Source organism: Elaeis guineensis, chromosome 14, assembly GCF_000442705.2.
Source record: "Elaeis guineensis isolate ETL-2024a chromosome 14, EG11, whole genome shotgun sequence".
NCBI lineage: Eukaryota > Viridiplantae > Streptophyta > Magnoliopsida > Arecales > Arecaceae > Elaeis > Elaeis guineensis.
Genome location: NC_026006.2, coordinates 65,890,546 through 65,915,770, shown reverse-complemented (window position 1 = coordinate 65,915,770; position 25,225 = coordinate 65,890,546).

The following is a 25,225-nucleotide window of genomic DNA, read 5'->3' as shown; positions in this document are numbered from 1 at the left end:
AAAGACCTCGCAAATGGAGACAATAAATAAGTGAAAAGGATAGAGACATTCATGGAGCTTTAGGCTCCAGGATGGTTGCTAAATTTTGTTTAACAAGGGTTCATATTTTGCCAGATTGACTTGAGTAGCTCTTAATTTTGTTCTATAGTAGTTCGGGGTCCTAGGTCTTAGACCGATCAATATATCCGCTTACCTGGAGCATGAGATACCTTGGCATCAGGAATTGATCAACACATACTAGTCATCTATTTTACATTCAATTAGAAATAAAAAAACAAAAATTTAATCTACCAATATGGTAATACTTGAGTTCAACTGCACTAGATTTGGCACCTTTTTATGTTTGTGTTTTGCCAAGCTGTGGTAGTTCAGGTTATTCGATGTTATAGAATCTAGTAGATTTATATCAAGACATGAAACAAAGCACTAGTCTTTGAGTAATCTAGATCCACAAATTTGATGACTAACTCATGCAACGATGTTGCACTAATTAAATGTTTTGACAAGTAATGGATGCGCTCATTGTTTAATATCACAAAACATCGAGGTCCACCATTGCATACGAACATGTTCTTATGTGATGATTATAATATATATTGATTTTTTTTCCAGATTTGGGATGACAGGAAGTCCCTGGCCATGTAATTTGATAGGGAACGTATATGAATTTGATGTAGAATGATTTGGCCCTGGTGAAACTTCAACACTGGCCGGCGTGGAGACTGACACAAGTGAATGGAACGTCTGGATGAAGACCTGAGAGGCTGAGAGTCTCGAGCTTATTGGCACATACAAGTATACAACCTCGCCTGAAGCTGAGACCATGACCTTTGGTCCCCGGTGAAAGGTTCACACGAACCAGACTTCTGGACTGCTGCCCAATAATTTTTATATTAGCTCCTCTCACTGCGATCCAAATACGCTTTTTGACCGTTTGCTTCACTAAAATATTCCCTTTCCTACCTTTCGGTTGCATCCCAAGCACCGTGCGTCAGGACGCATCTCATCAAATCTCGGGACACCAAAGAAAAATAAAACCTCCGTAGTTTTGACGTTTGGAGTGAGGACATATAAGATATATTGATGGGTCTAATTGTTTCCTCAACAAAATTCAGCCTACATTTTGGGCTCTTAGACCTTCCGAAAGATTCTCTAAATGTATGATGGCCCACAAAAATTGGAGGAAGTGCAGCTCGTACACTTTGTATTTAAATGCATAAGCTTCTATATGTCGCATAAAATGCTTTTCCCAGAAAGAATTTGTTGGTGTAGAATTTCGTCGATGTCGGAGAAGTTAGAGTCAAAGAGATCGCGTCCGCCATCGGAACCTACAAGGAAAGTCTAAACCAGAGTTGGGGGTGCTCCAACAAGATCCTCCGACGCTCAAGTCAGTACTCTGCCTCAACAGAAATGGAGCATTCGAATGGGATTTTAGTAGAGTTTCGAGATAGAGTTTAGAGCTTAGAGAAGAACGTATCTGGAAGTCCCTTTTATAGACGGAGAACGTAACTAATTGACAGCGACGTCTGTAACTGTCTGGTAGTGGGCCGTTCGGAGCCACGCGGAGTTTGTTACGAAGAGTAGTGGCGTTAGGGGGCCGTTCAGGACCACGTGGAGTTTGTTATGGAGAGTGGAGTGGTGTCCGTTGTCGTGACTTGTCAGAGAGTGGTGGGGCCACGTGAAATCTGTTACAGAGAGTGGAGTGATGTCCGTTGTCGTGACTTGCCGGAGAGTTCGGGCCGGACGGCTGAAGCTCGGCTGGGACGTCTGGATGAAGCAGACTGGCTCTCTGTCTTAGCAATCTAAGAGTGCTCTGATGTTTCTGAGGTTGCTGATGAGTCCACCGTTGTCGGGTGCTTTGGCGCTGATGCTGCAGGCGGAAGTCATCTGCTGTAGAAGCTCGGACGAGGACTTTCTGTTGGAGAAGTTTGGCAGGCGTTCGATTGCTAAAGAAGTCCGTCTGGAATCTGCCAGCTCATCTGAGGACCGTCTGTTGTAGAAGCTCGTCTGAGGACTGTCCGTCGGAGATGTCCGATTTCATGAGAAATCCGGTAGAGGGTCGACCGACAGTGGAGTTCGGATGTCGTTGTGAAGGTTCGTCCGCTGGAGGAGTCTTGAGGACACTGTGGAAGGTCGAACGTTGGAGGAGTTCGGGATTCAATTCTGTTGTAGAAGTTCGGACGAAGTCTGGCTCTTGTAGGAGTCTGGACGAAGTTCGCTTATTGTGGAAGCTCGGACGAAGACCAGTTGTCGTAGAAGCTCGGATGGAGACTTCTTGTTGTAGAAGCTTGGACGAAGACCGACTGCCGTGGAAGCTAGGATGGAACTTCTTATTGTAGAAGTCCCGCTGCTGGAGAAGCTCGGTCATTGACGAAGTCCGAAAGAAGTTCAGAGTAGAGATCCGACTGGTGGAGCCTGTCCATTGTGGAAGTTCGTCTGTGATCTATCCACTGTAGAAGTTCGGACGGAGTCCAGCTCTTGTAAAAGTTCGGATGAAGTCCGCTTGCAATAGAAGTTCGGAGTAGAGTCGATCGTGGCTGAAAGAAGTCAGGAAGAGATTCAGAGAATAGTCGATCACTGTAGAAAATCGGCTGATAGTGAAGCTCAGAGAGCGTTTGGAGCAGTCCGGTAGATGAATGGAGGAGTTCATTATTGGAGAAGTTTGGACGGTATTATGGAAGCTCGGACGGTCGGGGGAGTTCAGAAAGATCTCGCACAAGGTCGGAAGCCAAAAGAGCCCTGGAAGGGTCGTTCTTTTACGAACTTCGGCTAGGGTTATTTTATACCCAACAGAGTTCTTGATTGTATGATATGTTTTCATTCTTCCATCCATTTCCATGTCCAGAACTATTTTAGGCATATCAATAATTGAACATTTTGGATAATTAAGACTTTTATTTAGAACCTGTTGCGGCCTTTCCCCGATTTCGATAGTCAACCTGGAGCCGACTAGCCACTGCACCTGAATACGGGTCGACGGAATGCCGGAAGATAGGGTATCGTCATCGAAAAAGGTGATACAATCAAGACCGAAGGTGAGAGAGAGAGGATGTTGGTGAACAGTGGCACTGGTCTCCGCTTGAAGATGATGACCTGCAAAGGAAGTTCTGTCGGAGGTGGCTCCGATGAGAACCCTCCAATACTCAAATCAGTGAGGTGGTTCGAGAGAAAAGAGCAGCAGAGTCTCTGGGTTGCATACAGTATGTGTATCTGGAGAGGTCCCCGTTTATCTCTATTTATACAGGGAGCAAAATGGACGGTGGGATGACAGATGATCATGTCAATCATGCCCTATCATACGGTGGCGCATGGTGCTGCGTGAGTGTCTTTAAATGTTGTGAACGGGCGTGCCTTCTATTTGGTGCATACAAGACGGTGGACACTACCGCGCGTGGGGTGTAATAAATGGCTCTGTGGGCATATTTAATAAATTGGTAGCATTCCATCACGATGCACAGCTAGTCGGATAGAGTATGACGTCTGAGTGATATGATCTGATACGGTCTATCAAAAAGGCATGGCGGTCATGCTTGATAGTCAACTAGTCGGCAAAGGTCCGTACATCGAAGTCGGCAAAACGAGGCCATGGAGTGTTGTCGCCCTGTCCATGATCAGCATGCTCGGTCATTCACCGAGTAGAAAGTAGTTAAGTATATGCCGAGCATTATTCGGCTATTCAGCATAGGCGGGGACTATCAGACCTAGTCAGCATGGTGCCAGCTAGGTCAAGTACTTGCCTTTGGTCGATCGATTATTTTTGATAACAGTCGGTGCAGATCCGGCTGGGTGGGACTCATTGAATCGAGTCAGGCTGAGTTGTAATAGCTTAATCGATGCCAATGTTTTCAGAATCGGATCGGATCGATCGGATATACCGATCAGACTGGGGATCGATTTTAATCCCAATCTGAAACTTAGGATAGACCCAGTTGATCTTCAGCCCACAAAAAATCGGCAAAAATCGGTGAACCGATCAGCCCATGATGAACCGATCGAGTCATAGGTTAATTATCTATGGATAAAAAACCAAATCGAGAGAGAAGAAGGGAGAGAATGCTACTCTCTGGGGATGATCGGCCACAGTGATGGTAGCGTGGTGGAGCTTTGGATGATGAGGTAGAGGATGGCTAAAGGTACTGAGCCTGGATGTAGAGCCAATTGGCGTAGAGGCACTCGAGGGCCTCGGTGGAGGAGGTGGAGGAAGGGGGGCTAAAGTGCCAGCCTTTGAAGTAGGGAGGAGCTCAAGGAGGACAGCGAGGATGAGGAAGGTGTGGATGGCACAGTAGAGGCAAGAGTCAGTGGAGGAGGAGACAGGCCGAGGAGATCTGATGGGCAGTGGTGAGGAGGGAGAGGAGGCGAGAGGGGAGGCAGCAAAGTGGTGGAAGCAGAGGAAGAGGACCCAAGAGAGCTACCGAGGCCTGTGATCGTGGGACTTTCTGATGGTGCGGGGGGTGCTTGGGGTGCGGACCTCGATGGCAGCCCAGGCAACAGTGAAGGAGGTGATGAAGGGATAGTATGGACTTGGAAACATCTCGGATCAAAAGTAGGAGGCTGCTGAGGACCATGAGGAAGGCCAGCGACAGTATGGACAGGCTTAGAAACATCTAGAGTGTTTAATATTTTTATATTTTTAAAAATAAAATATATTTATTACATCATGTTGATGTCACGGGTCAATTGACCGGGCCAACCGTTGACCTGATTGATCTCTGATCCTTTTTTCATTTAGATCCAATCTCCGGTCTGATTCTTAAAACATTAGTTGGTGCGGCTCCTTTAGTCGGCTAGGAGATGAATAAGATGGGTAGTCGGTTGAGCAACGAGGATCTACCCCAACACCTGCCCCCTCTTTCTGGCACACCAAATTGTTGCTGGAGTTCTTGGGCTTTGGATTTGATTAGGGAGGTGAAACCTCCTTCTCGATGTGGATCCGACTGGGCTCCTCGGAGATCTCCTCTTTTTTCGTCTTCTTCATCCGACCTTTGCCCTCAAACTCAAGTCGGTCAGTCACAGCCTCCTCGGTGCGGATGTACTTCTGTGCGTGCTCAAGAGTTTAGCATAGGATCAAGGAAGTGTATTATCTAAAGAGTAAGTAAATTTAGAGTTTTGCAATCCCCACTTCATGGCTACGATGGCCGTTGATTTATCGAGGTCCTTGACCTCCAAGGCGGTGGTGTTGAAACGCATCACGAAATCGTATAGAGATTCTCCATCCTGCTGCCTAATAAAAAAAATATTAGAAATTATGTTCTAAAGTCAATCGTCAGTCTGTTGATGGTTGTGCTAAAAAGTATAAATATATATGAATTGATAAATTAATAAAATTATTATTTGACTTTTTCATCATAAAATAATGAACATCTTCTTAAATGAACTCTAATTGTTGTGATGAAGCCCTTAGGACGATCTTAATCAATATAGGAGGATATATTATTTAGTCCTTAAAATAAGTTCACGATCAAATTATATGCTATTATTAGGATGATAGCGTTTATCGAGTATAAATCATTGTGTGTCATATGCATTGGTTGTCCTCATAGTCAAGTAGTATGGAGATACGATATGACATACAAGTGAGATGTAGGAGTATATCTTATTGAATATGACCAACTACTAGGCACTCTGCTGTTAAGAGTAGTTCACAAATGATATGGATATAAATATCTCTCTCACCTAAGATCATCACAGTGATTTACAAGCAACTCACTATGCTTTAGTGCCGTACTATCTGAATTTTTAATTCAGTGATGAAAAATTTTTGGATACAGTCAAGTATTTACGAAGTCGGTGTGTGAGTCAAGATGGAATTGACCCTTCCGAATAAGTCAGAGTTAACCATTAGTATATTTCAATTTAGTAAAATCTTGATTAAGATAATCTATATGATGGATTGAAAGGTTGAATCACAATGTGGTTGACTAATCTGGGTTTAACAGTTAAACTCAAGGTCACTTTGAGCATTAGAATCAAAAGGATGAATTATATGGCAACCATATGCCAATAGATTCATGAATGATGCTTTCCAATCTTTCGATCTATCCGGATATTGAGTTCCATTGCTAGATGGTTACATCGATGAGTTCAGAAAGTTATTCCTTGCTACCGACTTAGATTCGAATCTATAGGGTTACACTCAAAAGAAGTTTCTAACTGATCATGTGACTGATCAACGATTGAGAATCATTCTAGAATTTAATCGTTAATTCTATTGATGATTAACTTTTTACAAAATTATAATAAATTAATTCATTAATTATTGATGAATTATAAGAAATTGATTAGCGATTAGATTACTAATTAACTCAATTTGATTAGGCATTGAAGTTTGGATTAAATCTAATTGAATAGGATTCAATTTGGTTTGATCCGATTAGGTTATGAAATGACCTAATTGCTAAGAAAGTTTGATTTCTGATTTGAACTTAATTAATTTTTAATTTAATTAAAATTTAATCAAGACCATTTACTATCTAATTGGATTAGGTAATCTAATTGGGTCTAACATAATTTGGTTGGGTCAAGAATCTACTTAGAAATGAATGCAAACTCGAATTTGAATAGAACAAGAACACCCCATGCGCCACCTTTCACTGCGCCCTGCTTTTCTCCACACATAAAATTAGTTTTCATGTGAAATTTTTTTGCCCAAAAGATGTGTGATGCATCTTCTGATCCTCTTTGGATCAAGATTTGGTTAGTTCAAGTTTGACTTCGAATTGGTTTGAAATCAAGCTTTTTTGCAGGACTCTTCATTGCCACCAACCAACCTTCTTTCTCATGCACAAACAAATTTTTACATGATGTTTTTTGCACCAATCTAAGTTATGTCGCCCTCCTTTCTGAGTCTCTTATGTATGGATTAAATTTGATTTAAAATAAATTTTAAATTTGATTTGAATTCATAATAAGATCAAAGCTATTTTGAAGCTGAACTAGATTATCCAAACACTACATTGACACCACCTTTAAGAAAGGCTAGTTTTTGTGCACCAAACCACTTCAGATTTGGTGTGAGAAAACCTCATAGAGTGCATGAGAGATCTGAGAAAGAGAGGTGTGCGTCTGTGCATGAGAAAAAGAGGAAGAAGATCCTCTTTGGGGCGTGAGATCTAGGGTTTCCTAGTTCCTATTTTATGAGAGAGAAAAATAAAAAAGATTTTATTTTTCTTCTTTCATGCCATCTCTTTCTTGAAAAGCTTTTTCTTCTAATCTAAGATATCCATTTGATCTGAAGAAAGAAATCTCCATCAGCCATCTATAGCCTTCATCGCGAGCTAGCACTTTCGAAAAGGACGATCTGCTCGGGGCTTCAAGTGGATCACCTATAGAGGATGGACATGTTGTGCGGCTGCTCAACTTCAGGAAAGATCTCCTACCATATCCATCAGCAGTGGTGATCATGATCTATGATCAAATAATGGGTTTTGAACTCATCGAAGCATATCTAAGTGTTAGATCTGATTCAGGGCCTCGATACATTCGATGCAGTATTTTTTTTCAGATCTAATTTTTTTATACAATATTTTTATATCATAGACCTTTGGAAAGATAGTTTAGATCTAATCTAAAGTATGTGTAGGAGATTAAATAGTTTAATCTACTACTTCTACTATAAAAAAAATGCATGCTTTAAATTGTCTATTTTCCAACAATGGTATCAGAGCCACGATTCTATATAACATGATGTTATATGCATTTAGATCTATAATTTAATTTTGATTAAATTTAATATATGATATTCTAGATCTAAAATTAATTATAGATCAGATCGCATAAATTAAAATAAGATTGTCCTTACAATGTAAAGGTTTATCCCTTACAATATAAAGGTTGTCTAGTTTGTGCTGATCTTTATAAAATCTGATTTTAAATTAAAGTATGTGATATTTATTTATGATGATTATTATCTAATTTTGATATAATTAAAATATAATAATCAGATTTAAAATAATTTAAATTAGATTTAAATTATTTAGATTAGATGATCTGAATAGCAAAGTAATTGAATCAGATTTGTCACCAAGCCGTCCAGTCATACGAGGTAATAGAGATTAGATCTCTTTTTTCATTCAATTAGATCCTCTTATGATGTGTAGGGGTGCTATTGTAACTATGTCCCATGAAAATGAAGGCAAAAAGAAAGCTTTACTTTTCTGCAAAATCCTAGGATTGTGTATGTGATGTATTGTATGAAAAGTAGTTGCATCTAATCATTGTAAATAAAATCTAAAATCATAAATATGATTAGAATAGTTTTAAAATGATTTATGATTGATTGTATTGATATTTATATAAAATTATTTTGATCCAAAATTATTGCAATTGTTGTAGTTCGCCTATTGAGTCGATTCAGTTTTGTTTGAATCGACTCAAGACCCTAGTTAGTCGGTTCAATTTTTGATGAACTAACTTAATAAAATAGGCTGAAAATGTGATTTATAATTCATCATCAATAAGTCAACTAAGTCTCAAAATTTAGTCGACCCATCATGATGAGTCGGCTCAATCCAGGGATGAGCCGATTCAAGTTTTAAATCTAAATAATCATGCATAAAAATTAATTATAAAAATATTTTATAAAATTTAAAATATTTTTAAATACCCAACTTCTACCCATAGCCCCTAACTTAATTAAAAATTAAGTCGAACATATTAGATCTAGAATTATAAATTAAAGATCTAACGTCAAATACATAAAATATGGGTGATGGGTTTATGGGTTAGCTTGTTCAGGTCCTCCTAATTAGATTAGACCCTAGGCTTAGAATCAAAGATTAAATGGACTACATAAAAAAATTAATTAAGTCTAACCAAAAATTAAATTAGATTAAATCAAGATTTCTCTAGTGCCAATACCCTAATTGTAGTTGGTCGAGTCTATATCTTTGATTAGACCCAAATGAATTTTAATCTCAAGCTCAGCGGTCGAATCCAAATCCATAAGTTGATCCAGTTGAAACTGATTAACCAGTTAGTATCTAAGATAAGTTTGACAGTCTTGATCGATGATTTCTAATTGAGAGCTACTCGCATAGATTGGATCTATGATGAGTTAATAGCATATTTTTCTCATCGATCTTACTTATCTGGCCAACATGATGAATCAAATTTTGATCAAATCACTTAATGATTTGGTTTGACCCATGCTTACTAGGAAATCTTTCGACTGATTTAGGTGCCCCTAGTTCATTTGTCTTTATCCTCCACATGATTTGGTGAAATCAGTAAGAGGATTGATGACTTATCAGTTGGATCAGATTATTTCTAGTCCACCTTGATCTGACTTGGTGAAGTCAGTGAGAGGATTGAGATTAGCTGATCTGTGTATTTAATTTTATTAAATTATATTAATCAAATCTTTTAAATTATTAGATCCATAAAATGAGCTGGTTATGGTGATAATTAGATCATAACCTCCTATTAAGATGAATGGTAATGGATCCTGTATTTCTAATTGATATTGTAGGCACCATCCGTCTGGTGTTTCTCTAAATGATAAAATTATCATTCATCATATGATGGCTCTGTTGCACTATCTGATGAATAGTTAGATTGACTGAGTCATACTCGGGCCTATCATTCAATAGTTAGAATCACTAAATAGGCTCATGTTAATAGGTGGACTTAATCAGGATTTTCAGTGGAGGCCTATCGCCTACTAAAATAAAATCTGAGATAAAATTAATTATTAAAAATTATTTAAAAAAATAATTGGTTAAGAATCTATCCATAGATACACAAGAGTTGACTGAGCTATACTTGGATCCGTATGCAATCTGTGTGGATTCTAGTACCTACTAAGAAATTAAGGTAATTCTTCGAATTGGAGGTAAAGGCTAACAATTCATATAAAATAATGGAAGAATCTTTAGACTAAAGTCATATCTTTAAGCTTAATTAATTCATATACTAATTAGGTCTGTGTTTTCTTTTCTTTTCAGAAATGGCCAATATCATGTCGCTCCACTCACTATTTAACAGAGATGAGCTTATTAGATCCAACTTCGATAACCAGCATCAGAAGTTGAACATTGATCTTGAGCACAATCTAGTTAAAAAGTTAAGGCTGAACCGAATCAGGCAGACTATGACTCAAATAGGCTAAAGACAAATGAGCAATTAGTTGCTTCTCAAGGTGCTTATATGATAATACCTTATAATTTCTCTATATGTGACACTACTACCTGGATATTGGATATCGAAAGTCCAGTTCACATATGCAATTGATTGCAAGAATTTCAAGTTAGTAAAAAATTTGAGAATGGTGAGAGATTCCTAAATGTGAGAGATGAAAATCAAGTTTCAATCCTAGCTTTAGGAGTCATTGAGCTTGTTTCCAAATCCAATAGTATCATTTTAAGTAATTATCACTATTGTCCATCTTTCTTGATGAATATAATCTCTGTTGATCTTTTGGTCAAAGATGGTTATAGTTTATCAATAAAGAATGATTAATATGATATCATTATGAATGATTTAACAATAATACGAGGATAATTAAGAAATGGCATCTATGTTTTATCACAGCCTATGAGTGTAATGTACACTATAAATAAATGCTCTAAGTTAGATAATGTCACGGATGCCTATCTTTTGAATTGCAGGCTCGGTCATATTAATAAGAACAGGATAAATAGATTAGCACAAGAGGGTATCCTCAATATCAATGATTATGAATCATTGCCGACCGATAAGTCTTGTCATTCTGAGAAAATAACTAAGTCACCTTTTACTGAAAAAGGTGAATGAGCCAATGATGTTCTGGGTCTAATAGATAGTGATGTATGTAGACCTATGAACATTAGTGCCAAACGAGGGTATAGCTATTTCATTACATTCACAGATGACCTATTTAGGTATGGATATATTTACTTGATGAAACACAAGTCTGAATCATTTAAAATATTCAAATGATTCCATAATGAAGAAGAGAAATAAACTAAAAAAGTATTAAAATTTTCGATCTGACGGAGGAGGTGAATACCTTTTCAGTAAATTTCTGACATATCTAGGAGAGAATAGAATTTTCTCATAATAGACCCCTCCAGGGACACCACAGCATTATGGTATCTCAGAAAGGAGGAATCGAACTCTGTTGGATATGGTTCGGCCTACGATAGAATTTGCAAGTCTGCCAACCTTCTTTTAGAGATATACACTTGAGACAGCCTATTTTATGCTCAATAATATTTCGAGCAAATCAATTAGTAAAACATCATATAAGATATGGACAAGACATAAGCCGAACCTCACTTACATTAGGTTCTGGGGATGTCCAATCTATGTCAAATGATTACAGATCAATAAGCTCGGACCTAGGTCTAATAAATATTATTTTATAAGATACTCCAAGAAAATGAGGGATATTACTTTTACCTTCCTACCGAACAAAAATATTTGTCAGCAGTAAAATATACTTTTTGAAAAAAAAGTTCTTAGTGAAGGAATAAGTATCTCTAAAGTCGAGCTTGATGAAGTTCAACAAGTAGAAGAACCGACATTAATGATTGAATCGAATTTGATTAGATCAAACTCGGAGCTCAATATAGAACCACTCTTAAGGCGATCTGGTAGAGTACCGCATCAGCCGAACAGATACTTCGATTTTTGATCCGGGATGGAGATCTTGTTGAGCTCGATGAGAACAATAAGAATCCAATCACCTACATGGATGCAATGTAGAGGTCCGACTCTAAGAAATGGCTTGAAGCTATAAAATCTGAAATGGAATCCATAAAGGTCAATAATATATGGACATCAGTTGATCCATTTGAAGGAGTAAAACCTATAAGTTGTAAGTGGATCTTCAAAAGAAAAAGGCATGCAAACGAAAAAGGAGAGATCTATAAAGTCTATCTAGTTGTCAAGGGATATCGTCAGCATTATGTTATTCACTATGACGAGATATTTTCTCCTGTGACAATGCTCGTCCATTCGAATCATGCTAGCAACATACCTGAACTATGAAATCTGACAAATGAATGTGAAAATAGCTTTTCTAAATGAAGAACTAAACGAAGAGATGTATATGATACAACCTGAAGATTCACATCCACAGACGAGTCCAAAGTATGCAAGCTTCAGAGATCCATTTATGGATTGAAGCAAGCATCTCGGAGTTGGAACATACGTTCTGATAAGGTGATCAGAACGTATGGCTTTGTTAAGAATGGAGAGGAATCCTGTATATATAAGTGGGCTAATGATTCAATGATTTATTTTTTATTTGTATGGGACGATATTCTCTTAATCAAAATAGTGTCCCTGCATTATAAAGAATAAAAGTATGGCTGTCGTCATAATTCTCCATGAAAGATCAGAGGAAAGCAGCCTACATTCAGGGATGAAGATCTATAGAGATAGATCTAAGAGGATGCTCAGGCTCTTCCAATCTATATACATAGATACCATGCTGAAAAATTTAGCATAAAAAATTTCAAGATGGGCTATCTCCCAATAGGCTATGAAATTACTCTCTCTGAGAGGAAGCATCCAACAACTCCTCAAGAGAGGAAGCGTATGAGCAGAATTTTATATGCTTCGATAGTGGGATCCATAATATATGCTATGATATGTACACGATCAGACGTGACATACTCACTAGGAGTAGTAAGCAGATACCAGTATGTTCTAGGGGAGAACCACTGGAAGGTTGTAAAAGCCATCTTTAAGTATTTAAAAATACTAAGGATTAATGGCTTGTTTATGAAGAATCTAACTTAAAACTTATAAGATTTACAGACTTCAGTTTTCAGTCGAACCATGACAACAGCAAGAGTATGTCGGATATATCTATACTCTGAACGATGGAGTAATCTGCTGAAAAAATTTCAAGCAGCACACTATGGCCGACTTTACTTGCGAAGTGAAATATATCGCGGCATCCGATGCTGCAAAAGAAGTTATGTGGTTACGAAAGTTCATCGGTGAGCTCGAAGTGACACCCTCCCTCGATGGCTCTATTTTGTTGTACTATGATAGCACTAACACCATTGCTCAAACGAAGAAACTGAAGTCACATCAGCGCACCAACATATTCTGCACCGCTACCACCTGATCTAGAAGATTATGGATCAAAATAATATCGAGCTTCAAAAGATCGATGGAAAAAAGAACCTGGACGATCCATTTACTAAAGTCCTCAATATCAAGGAGTTTGAAGATTATAAACTGAAGATCGATATACGATACTGTACTAATTCATTTAGGCTAAGTGGGAGTTGTTAAAAATTATGTCCCAAAGTCAATCGTCAATCTGTTGATGGTTGTACTAAAAAATATAAAAGTATATGAATTGATAAATTAATAAAATTATTATTTAGCTTTTTCATCATAAAATAATGAACAACTCTTTAATGGACTCCAATTTTTGTGATAAAGTCCTTAGAACTATCCTAATCGATATAGGAAGATATATCGTTTAGTCTTTAAAATAAGTTTACGATCAAATGAATGCTATTATTAGGATGATAGTTTTATCAACTGTAGGTCGTTATATGTCATATGCATTGATTATTCTCATAATCAAGTGGTGTAGAGACACTGATATGACATACAAGTGAGATATAGGAGTACATCTCATTGAACATAACCAGCTGCTGCCTGCTGGACACTCTGCTATCAAGAGTAGCTCATGAAGGATACAAGTATAAGTGTCCCTCCAACCTGAGATCACCACGATAACTTGCAAGCAATTTACTGTGCTTTGATACCGAACTACCTAAATTTTTAATTCAGTGATGAAAGGTTTCTGGATACAGTCAAGTACTTACGAAGTTGATGTGTGAGTCAAGATGGAATTGATCCCTCCGAATAAGTAGAAACTAATGCATCATTATTTTTAAATTTAGTAAAACCTTGGGCAAGGTAATCTATGTGATGGATTTGAAAAGTTGAATTATAATGTGGTTGATGAATCTGGGTTGACAGTTAAACTCCAGATCACTTTGAGCATTAGGGTTAAAGAGATGAATTATATGGTAACCATATACCAATAGGTTCGTGAATGATACTTTGCAATCTTTCGACCTATTCGGACATCGGGTCTCATTGCTAGATGGTTACATCGATTAGTTCAAGAAGTTATTTTTTTGCTACCGTCTAGGTTTGAACCTATAGGGTCATACTCAAAAGAAATTTCTGACTGATCATGTGGCTAATCAATGATTGAGAATTATTCTAGGGTTTAATCGTCAATTCGATTGATGATTAATCTTTTATAAAAGTTATAATAAATTAATTTATTAATTATTGATAAATTATAGGAGATTAATTAGTAATTAGATTACTAATTAACTTAATTTGATTGAGCATTAAAGTTTGGATTCAATTTGGTTTGACTCGATTAGGTTATGAAATGGCCTAATCACTAAGAGAGTTCAATTCCTGATTCGAGCTCGATTAATTTTTAATTTGATTAAGATTTAATCAAGATCTTTGCTACCTAATTAGATTAAGTAATCTAATTAGATCTAATCTAATTTGGTTGGGCCAAAAACCTAATTATAAATGAATGCAAACTCAATTTGAATGGAACAAGAACACCCCATGCGCCACCTTTCACTGCATCCAATTTTTCTCCCCATATGAAATTGGTTTTCACATAGAATTTTTTATGTGATGCCTTCTTTTGATCTTCTTTTGATCAAAATTTGGTTGGTTCAAGTTTGACTTCGAATTGGTTTGAAATCAAGCTTAAACCAAGAGTCTAAGTTTTGTGGGACTCTTTATTACCGCCGACTAGCCTTCTTTTTCATGTGCAAAAGAATTTTTGCATGATGTTTTTTTGGCCAATCTGAGTTATGTCACCCTCCTTTCTGAGTTCTTTATGTGTGAATTAAATCTAATTTAAAATGGAGTTCAAATTTGATTTGAATTTGTGATAAGATCAAAGGCTATTTTGAAGCTGAACCAGATTATCCAAACACTATATGGGACGCCACCTTTAAGAAGGGCTAGTTTTTGTGCACCAAACAACCTCAGATTTGGCATGAGAAAATCTTAGAGAATGTGTGAGAGATTTATGAAGGAGGGGTTCACATCCGTGTGTGAGAAAAAGAGAAAGAAGATCCTCTTTGGGGCATGAGATCTAGCATGGGGGTTCTAGGGTTTTCTAGTTCCTATTTTGTGAGAGAGAAAAATAAAAATGGTTTTATTTTTGTTCTTCCATGCCATCTCTTCTTTGAAAAGCTTTTTCTTTTGATCTAGAGATGTCCATTTGATCTGAAGAAAGGAGTCTCCATCAGCTATCCAAAGTCTTCGTCGCGAGCTAGCACTCCCGAGAAGGATGATCTGCTTGGTGCTTCGAGTGGATCACCTATAGAGGCCGAACACGTTTTGCAGCTACTCGACATCAGGAAGGACTTCCTACCACATCTATAGCACTGATGATCATCGATCCATGATTAGATAATGGGTTCTGAACTCATCGGATCAGACTAAGTATTAGATCTGATTCAGGACATCGATATGATCGAAGCAGTATTTTTTTTCAGATCAAATCTTTTATGTAATATTTTCATATCATAGATCCTTGGTAGTTTAGATCTGATCTAAAGCATATATAGGAGATTAAATAGTTTAATCTACTGCTTCATGATAAAAAAAATACATGCTTTGAACTGCCTGCTTTCCAACAGAAAAAACTGACGGTGGTCCGCGGCACTCTCTAGTTGTATCGAAGTGCGCCATAAATAGCTGCTCGAATTGCTCAAAGAAATTAGTGCTTTTCGATCGAAGTCCGGAATACCATGCTCACGCAATTTTTCAGAGAGTAACCGAAAAGGCAACACAGAGGAGAGCGTCGGATGCCCCCTGTAAAAGCATGAGAGTTTTGTAGCTCTCGAGATAGTCAAGTGGATCGATGGAGCCATCATACGACTCAATCTGCAGCATCTTATACCGACTAGAAATTGATTCGTCAAGGATCCGTCGAGAGAAAGGTGGACTCATATTGATGCTGAATTCGTTAGTGGGGTCCCAATAGTTTGTCTAGAGCTATTTCAGATGGCGATCAAATTCTTCAATTTTTGATCGTACTTGTGATACATCATGATGCCATGACTAGCCTGACATAGAGCCTTCCCCAGAAGGAGAAGATTTTGACGAAGATTGTAGCCTCTTCCCCTTGTGTGGAGCTCATCAAGGGAAAAGAGCCGACAATCACCAGAGTTGGCATGTGAAGCATGCCGAGAGTCTGGATATGGCGACCGTTAGATCGGTCGAGAGCTTGTCTAATGGGAGTGTTGTGTCGAGTGGTGGGTTGGAGATCATAGTCGGCGACTACATCTAGAAGGCATGTCACGGAATACGATCTCCTCCGGCCACAGCTACTACTGTTGCTGGAGACCATAAATGGCCTCCGTCAGATTTCTAGCTTGCAACATGAGGGTAGAAAACCCAAGATCTGTTGTCATCGTAGTCGTGAAGCACTCGGCTCTCCGAGAGTTATCGGAGGCACATCACACAGACGTCGAGCGAAGCCTGCAGAAGTGTTTTACGCTCTTGTCTTGACCATGAAGGTCCTTGAGAGAAAAAACTTTTCTCTACTACCTCCCCTTTCTGGCGTGCCAAATTATTACAGCTTTTTCCTGATTTCGATAGTTAGCCTGGAGCCAACTGGCTGCTGTGCCTAAATATGGGCCGACAGAACATTGAGAGATGGTGTGCCGTCGTCGGAGAAGGTGCACACGTCAAGGCCGAAGGCAAAAGTGAGGGGATGCCGGTGAATGGTGACACTGGTCTCTGCTTGACGTCGGAGAAAATGATGACCTACAAAGGAAGTCCCACCGAAAGTAGCTTCGGCGAGGATCCTTCGACGCTCAAATCAATAAGGTGGCTTACGAGAAAAGAGTAGAAGAGTTTCTAAATTGCATATAGTTTGCATACTTGGAGAGGTCCCTGCTTACTTCTATTTATAGAAGGAGCAAAATAGATAGTGAGATGACAGGTGATATTGTCAATCATGCCCCATCGTACAGTGGTGCAGGGTGTCACATGGGTGCCTTTAAATGCTGTCAATGGACATGCCTTCTATTTGATGCGCACAAGATGGCGAATGCTACCGTATGTGGGTGTAATAAATGATCCTGTGAGCACATTTAATGAATTCATAGCATCCCATCATGACACACAGCTAGCTGACCAGAGTATGGCGTCTGAGTGACATGATCTGATACGGCCTATCAGAATAGTGTGGCAGCCATGCTTGGTAGTCAACTAATCAGCAGAGGTCCGTACAGTCGAAGTCGGCAAAATGAGGCCATCGACTGTTGTCGGGCATGATCAGCATGCTCGATCATTCACCGAGTAGAAAGTAGTCGGATATGTGCCAAGCATTATTCGGCTATTCGGCATAGGCGAAGACTGTCAGACCTAGTCGGCATGCTGCTACCTAGGTCAAATACTTGCCCCTAGTCGGCTTTTATTGTTGATAATAGTTGGTGTAGACCCAGCTGGACGGGACTCGTTGATCTAAATCAGACTGAATTGTAATAGCTGAGTCAATGCGGCTCCTTTAGTCGGTTGGGAGATGAGCAAGATGAATAGTCAGTTGAGTGACGACGATTTATCCCAATAGAACCAATGACCATTACTTGTTTATTGCTTTTCTGCTATTGCTTACCTCTGAAATATTTTGACGATAGGAATCTGTAGATTGAGATTACCAGATTGACAGATTTACTAGCTGTCCAGTCGGAATCTCATATCAGTACTGATATCATTTCTGGCATTTTTTAAAGGTTTTCCATGAGTATACAATAACCAGTTCGATCTGAAACGGGGCAATCTAGTGTCTTCCACATGCTAGTCATATGAACATGTTCTTCAGACTTGGTCCAGTGCACATCGTACCTTCTTCGGCCTTTTGGCTAAGATCTAGTATATGTTCTTATCACTGGTCGAGTGCATATCTCTCAGTTGAATTTTGAAAGTAAATTATTGTTCTTTAAAATTCTATGATGTCTCCAAGGTCTTCAGTTTTTAGGTACACTTGAACACTAACAATTCAGTTTTTAGGTACACTTGAACACTAACAACTACAGGCTTATGTTGTCTTTGAAAGAAATTATTAGAATACTCTTGACTTCTCCAGGGGGAATTGAACTAGTATCAACCACCTGGGAGACAACAGGGGGACAAAGGCTCCCATGGGTCCATGGTAGCAGGTAGCCAGGTAGAGATTCAACCCTCTCTTCTTCCTCTACCACCTTGAGCAGCGTTGTTAAAAGCTCTTCAGTTGGTAGGAAACGTGTGTATCGGTCAGACAGTTCTTTTCTTGTGTTATGGGTCTTGCTGTTCCAATGTGGTCCCTCTCGCAGCTGTAAGGTGATGAGGCTTAGGTGAGAGCTATCAGGAATCCCTCTCCTTGCTGTCTGCCGTCCTTAAAACTTGGTCAATTCGAGAAGATGCTTTACAGGGATCACTAGATTTTCTGGCAAAGTGAATGGATAGCAAATGTTTTATTGACCATAGATACTTTATTAGCATGCCCCTATGTTATATTGAACCTACAATTTTATATTAGTTTGACGATATGAGCCTCACAGTTAGCAAATTATGATAGAAAAGTGAAGTTTACACTAAGTGATGGACAGCTTCTTTTGTTTGTACTTCTATTTTGTCAAAGTAGGAGCATGCGCATGCCACATAATAGACACTGGAATTTAGTGCTCTTTAGATTGTGATGTGATGCAGCAAGCAGGTGGTGATGTTGAGACAACCATTCGCATTTTCCTCTAGTAAAGACAAATCCATGCCAGTATATATGTACAAGCAACCCATTCTATCTGTCCCCTGTTCTCTTCCTTCATATTCTACCGGACTAGTTTGCTTGCGTCTTCGTCAAGTTCTATGAAGCTTGTGGAAGTGGGGGGCAATGCTACTAACTCCCCCAAGAAAGCCAGGTTAAAGATGAGACAGTTGTGTTCTATTTCATTTGATTGTCAAAGTGGTCCCAAAGGCACGGAGAAAAGGGAAAAAGAAATGAGATGATGGCACCACGACTTTTAGGAGGTGTTTGGTTGGGGAGATTAGGGGTCTGAAATCGGAATCAGAATGGATGATTCTCATTCTAACCATTTGGTTGGGAGGAGTTTCATTCCGATTCCAATTTCAGAATGGAATGGGAATAGCTCAATCTATATAGAACTCAATCCCTACTCTTCTCTATGGATTTAAATTTTCATTCCAATTTCGATTCCGATTTCGATTCCAATCACGAACCAAACCTTCGAGGATTGGTCATTTGATTCTGATTCCAAATCATTCCGATTTTCATTCCATTATGATTCCGATTGCGAACCAAACACCCCTTAGAGGAGTAACTTAGCAAGCAATCATGCTAACCAAGGTGTTTTTAGTCAACAACTAACCAGTTCATATATTAATGTTAGAATTCCTATTGTTCTTCATTTTTTTTCTTTTTCCCCGTTTTGCTTGTGGGCAGTTCGCGATCATCTTTCTGTATATCATGCTCTGGCAACCTACATTCCACATTCCCTCGTTAATATTTTTTTTGACTTCTACAATAATTTAAGGGGGTGTTTGGTTCGTAACCGAAATCGGAATAGGAATCAGAATCGGAATGATCAAATCTTCCAAAGATTTGGTTCATGATCGGATCGGAATCGAAATCAAAATGGAAATTTGAATCCATAGAGGAGAGTAGGGATTGATTCTATATAGATTGAGCTATTTATATTCCATCCTGAAATCGGAATCAGAATGGGACTCCTCCCAACTAAATAGTTGGAATGGGAGTCACCATTCTAATTTCAATTTCAGACCTTACTCTTCCCAATCAAACACCCCTAAGATTTTGTAATATTTCAAGACCGTCATGGTAAACCGATCTTACCACCTACAAGCTATTGACAAGAATAACTAGTGGCAAACATTGTTGTCAGATTCTCTTCTATCCATGTGAAAAATCAATCTGCAATCTTTGCTCAAAAAACTAAAAGCTTGCTTATATCAAGTTGGAGCAATGGATGGTGACAAGAATCCTCTATGGTGCATCATTTGTATCATAGAGTACCATGCAATACTCAATAGCTATCATCAAAATATGGATGACCATCAATTAAAGTATACCATATATGATATATTGGACCTCGTGTTTGATGACCATCCATCTCCTGATAACGATTATCGAGTAATATCGCGAACATTCTATGGTACAACCCATGCACCCATAATAGATTCATGATCAATGGATGGAGTGTCGGCATAAACCTTTAAAAGATATGTTCAATAAACCCATTTGCGATCTTATATAAGTTGTGTTAGATACGTGATCTATAAAGCTAATTGTTGGCTGACACATTGTAATATTTCAGGACATAAGTTTGTACTTGATTTATTAAAATTAAAATTATGGATAATTATTTTCATTCTAGAGTAATGTGTCTTAAAATCATCCATGGAGTTAATGGTCAATGACACATATTCTCAAGAGTTAAGAATTTAAGACATGTATCATTATAGATTAATTTTAAATACTCTCATCGATGATCATCATGGGATCGGTGATTAATTGAAAACTGGTGCATGGATGCTTTTCTTTTGGTAGATGGATCTTAGTCTACAGTATGGAGATACTAGAGCGAGAGTGCAGATGATTGTTAAAGAACAACGGTACTGAGTTGATAAAAATGAGAAGTCACATGGATGCCTACTCACTCGTCAGTGATTTCTCATACTGTAGTTATGTGAGTGGTTCTTTGACTTACGTGCTTGACTGCTCACAGTGGGGTTACTATAGTTTAACTATACATAAATATAGTCCTAGCCATATGGATCTTTTAGTGGATATTGGCTGTAGTAGGTTCACTGTAAGAGTAGAAGTATACTTATAAGGATCTATCAGCTTTAGTAGTTGAGGAGTAGTCCTATACGACCTAAGAACTGAGTCCATAAGTTTGTGCCACAGCAGTGTGATTATGAAAAAAATTTTCATGAGATTCATGATTGGATTCGAGCTAATTAATCTGGTATATAACGATGCTTAGGATTTGGCGAGATTTCGTAACCTGCATCATGTCGGGACTCTCGATGGAAAAATTTGATCATACGATAACTACACTTAGAGGTTCATTCTTCTATTTTATTGAGTTGTCACTACATACTGCTAGACGTCACTGATGGATTGTGAAATTTACTAGAATCATTTTTGGATCAACGATTCTTGTTGGGGTGAGTTAAATTATTTCGATCTATCGAAAGATTTCGATGATACTGTGATGGTGATCATGATATGTCTCACTACAGATAGAAAAAATTTAAGGGTCACACACAAAAGAGCTCATCCTGATTAATAGCTTGGATCATGATCAAATTATCAATTAGATTGATGGTTCGAATCAAGTTGTAAGAGTTACAAATTTGAAAACTGCTAATTATTAGCATAAGAATTTAATTATAAGTGTTGTAATTTAATTAGACCTGATTGAATTATGAATCAAGTCCTAACTAATTTAAATCAGATTTAATTTAATTAATTTGATTTAATTTAAGGTAAGTGGGTTTAATTATCTAAGTAGGACTTGGATTGCAATCCTGATTGAATCAAGATTGACAGTCTTTGAATCTGATTCAAATTGGGCTCGAACTAGATTCGAATCGAACCAAATTTGATATCAGATCAAACCAATGCCTAAACCCAAAGTTACTAAGCTTCTCTCTCTTATTTCATGCCAGAAAAGAGAGGGTGCATGTGGAGATGTGCACCCCTTGCCCCTTGTGGTGAAAAGAAAAGGGGGGCGCCAATAGTTGGTGCCCCACCTTATCTAGGGCTCTTTCCAGATAAGGATCGAATTTAAATTTGATTTGAATTATATCATATCCTTATCTGGAAGTAGGCATGGAATTGAGAAGATTTTTATGCGGCAAAAATCTGAGGAGAAGGGATGTTGCGCGTGAAAGAAAGAAAAAGGATGCAAATAGTTGGTGCCCTCTTTCTCTTGATCTTCCTTTCCTTTTCTTAGTCCATCTTTTCTATTTGAATTTGATTTAAACTAGAAAAGAGATTAAATCAGATTAGGAAGGGTGTTAGACCAGATTTTTATGCGACAAAAAAAAAATAGGTGAGGTGTGCACTGAATAGAGGTGATCTTTTCTTGCCGCATGCACTTTTCTAACGCCAACCCTCCTCCTTCTTCCCTACATCTGAATGCCCACCTCTTCTTATCAGATCTGAGAGAGAGGGAGAAATAAGAGAGAGAGAAGAAGAAGGTTCTTCTTTCTCTTTTTGGTGGTCTCATTCAGATCCATCAAACCAGCGCAATGAGATCGTGCTACAGCCCTGTTCTTCAAGATGTTGAAGAAAGAATCCAGATCCAAGCAAAAAGAGCGAGGTCTGCAAGGTACTAGTATTTTGATGGCCTCGGCACTCCATCAAGTCATCTTCGTGTGGATACTAGCACAGATCGAATGCTTGCGCGGCTACATCAGAAATTCTAGGCATCCACAGGATCCGATCCGAGGTTGACAATGGAAAGCGGTTAAGGTAACCAACTTTCTTTTATTTTTTAGATCTGATATACATGATTTTATTTCATGTATAAGAACTAGATGTAGATGTTTTATGCTTTAGATTAGATCTAAGATGCATTAGATTAAATAGTTTAATCTATGCTTCCGCTAATTTTGATTTTTGAAAAATTGCATGCAAGCATATAAAACATCTAAGCAATTCTAATAGTGGTATCAGAGCAACAGATTTTTTTTGTATGAGATAAAATTATTAGATCTAAAATTTATGATCGTGTATGTGATACATGTGGTAGATCTAAAAATTAGATGATAAAATTAGATAGATCTAATTAAATAATACATGAGATGTATTGGATCCTATTATTGCCTGAGATCATGGATCTAAAAATTGTGATTGCAATCTAATTTTTATGTAAAGCATGAGATGTTTAGATCTGATATATATGTGATGTATGATGTATGATCTTGATTAAATTATATTTATATTAAATATTTTAATTAATAGCTATAGATTAGATCTATTATGTATGCCATAGTCTTTAGGGTTAATCTAGAATCATCCTGACATAAGATTATCCTGACATAACTATGTTATGCTATATGGCTATCCTAGAATGAGATTAGATCGACCATCAATCAAAATTAAAATCATCTAATACATAAATGATTTAATCACACATAAATCAGATTGGTAATTGGATTCAATTTCTTGAATCTGTAGCAGTTCAGCCAGTCGAGTCGACTCAATTTTTGTTTGAGTCAACTCGAGACCTGATAAGTCGGCTCAATTTGCAGATGAGCCAACTCAGTTGTGCAGGCTGAGGATATAGTTTTTGTTCATCACAGATGAGTCGACTCGAATCCAAGTGAGTCGACTCGAATCTGTAGACAAAATATTATATGAGATACAATCTAATGTAGTTTAGATCTGAAATTATTTCAACTTCTAAACTAAACTCATGTTCATAATGCACTTAATTGAGAATTAAGATATGAATTTAAAAGATCTAAAATTAAAATTTAAGATCTAAAATTTATTGATAAAATATGGATTTAAGATATGGGTCGAACAAATTAGGTCTAGTGATTGATTACAATTAGGTTCTTTGATTAGATCAGGTTAGAACCTTTGTCGATTTGAGTAGTTGATCAAATTTAATCAATTATTGATCAAGATTAGGTCAAAGGGGCTCAAAATCAAGCATAGTTGTAGTTGATTGCATCGATTCATATTTTGATATGAATTGATTGATTCAAGATCAAATTTAGCTCAGTGATTCAAGTTCGAGTAGCTAGACTGGCCTATTCAATCTGATTGACCAATTGATGTCTAAGATAAGTTTGTATTTTGATCGATGATTTTTAATTGGAGCATGCTTACCTATCCAATTCGTTGGTGCCTAAGGCAAGCATCGGTAGATCCTCCCACCGATCTCACTTATCTGGCTAATTTGATCGATCATATCTTGAATAAGATTATTTGGTCATTCGAGTTCACTCATACCAACTAGGTTGGATCAGACATGAGATGTACTGATCTGAATTAAGTTAGATCAAACATGAGATATGCTGACCTAAACCATTTAGTCAGACATGAGATGTGCTGACCTGAACTAGACCAGTCATTTACATGAGATGTATGTGACCATATAGATGAAACCTAAATCAAACCTCCTCAACAATATTAAGTCTAGCGGTCTTTCATTGTTGTATATATATGCAGGGGTCTTACTGGTGTTGATTATTTTCGACTAGTTACTATAGTTCAATTGCATCAAAAAAATCAACCACTCTATTAGCAAAGAGTTGCTACGGAGTAAAGATGGGGTTGGATCTAATAACTATTAGATGAGAAATTCAATGATGGCTTTACGTCACTGGTAATGGTGGACTGACTTAACTAAGAAGTATGGTCAATAACTGTTAGATGAGCCCATATGAATAAAAATCAAATCGCTGCAACTTGCATGAAATGCATTGGGCAAGAGCTGTCCACATTGGTTTAGTATGTACCAATAATTGTTAGTGAGATGCATACAAATCGATGGGAATGCATATCCACTAGAAATCCTAGTCGCATAGGAATTTCCACTTTCCAACCCGAGGAGTGTTGAGATCCAAAAAAAATAGTGAAAGTTTAATTTATTTTTTATAGTTTCTAGAATAAATTTAAAATCTAGTGCAAACATCTAATTAGAATCTTCTTTTTTCTTCAGTTCATTACTCAGCTTCAAACCTCATAGCCCGAACTAAGTCCCAATGGACTGGGAATCTCTCAAATTGTAATAGTTACTAAATTATTAGATTTGATTAAATAATGAGATTGGGTTCTGATCAAGTTAAATCAGATTTAATTTGATTCAAGTTTGAGTTTGACTCAGACTAGATTTCATTAGTCTAATAGAATTGACTTGATAAGTGTTTGACTTATTATGAAATCCAAACCCATGATTTGATTAACCAAGTCCAAGATACAACCAATTGACCGAATAGAACTACACAAAACTGGCTTAAGACTTCAGAATAGTTCTAAACTCTAAAAAGGGTTAGGATATGTTCTAGACCAAGATTTTCTTATATTACCAAACCATGTAACGCTGAACTATTCAGTGTTTGAGAAATGAATGGATGATATCAATTAGGTTAGGTGCTATATCTTGACTTTAGTGCCAACATGAAGACATCATGAATTTAGGGCTATGATAACTCACGTATAATAGTTGTATGGTGA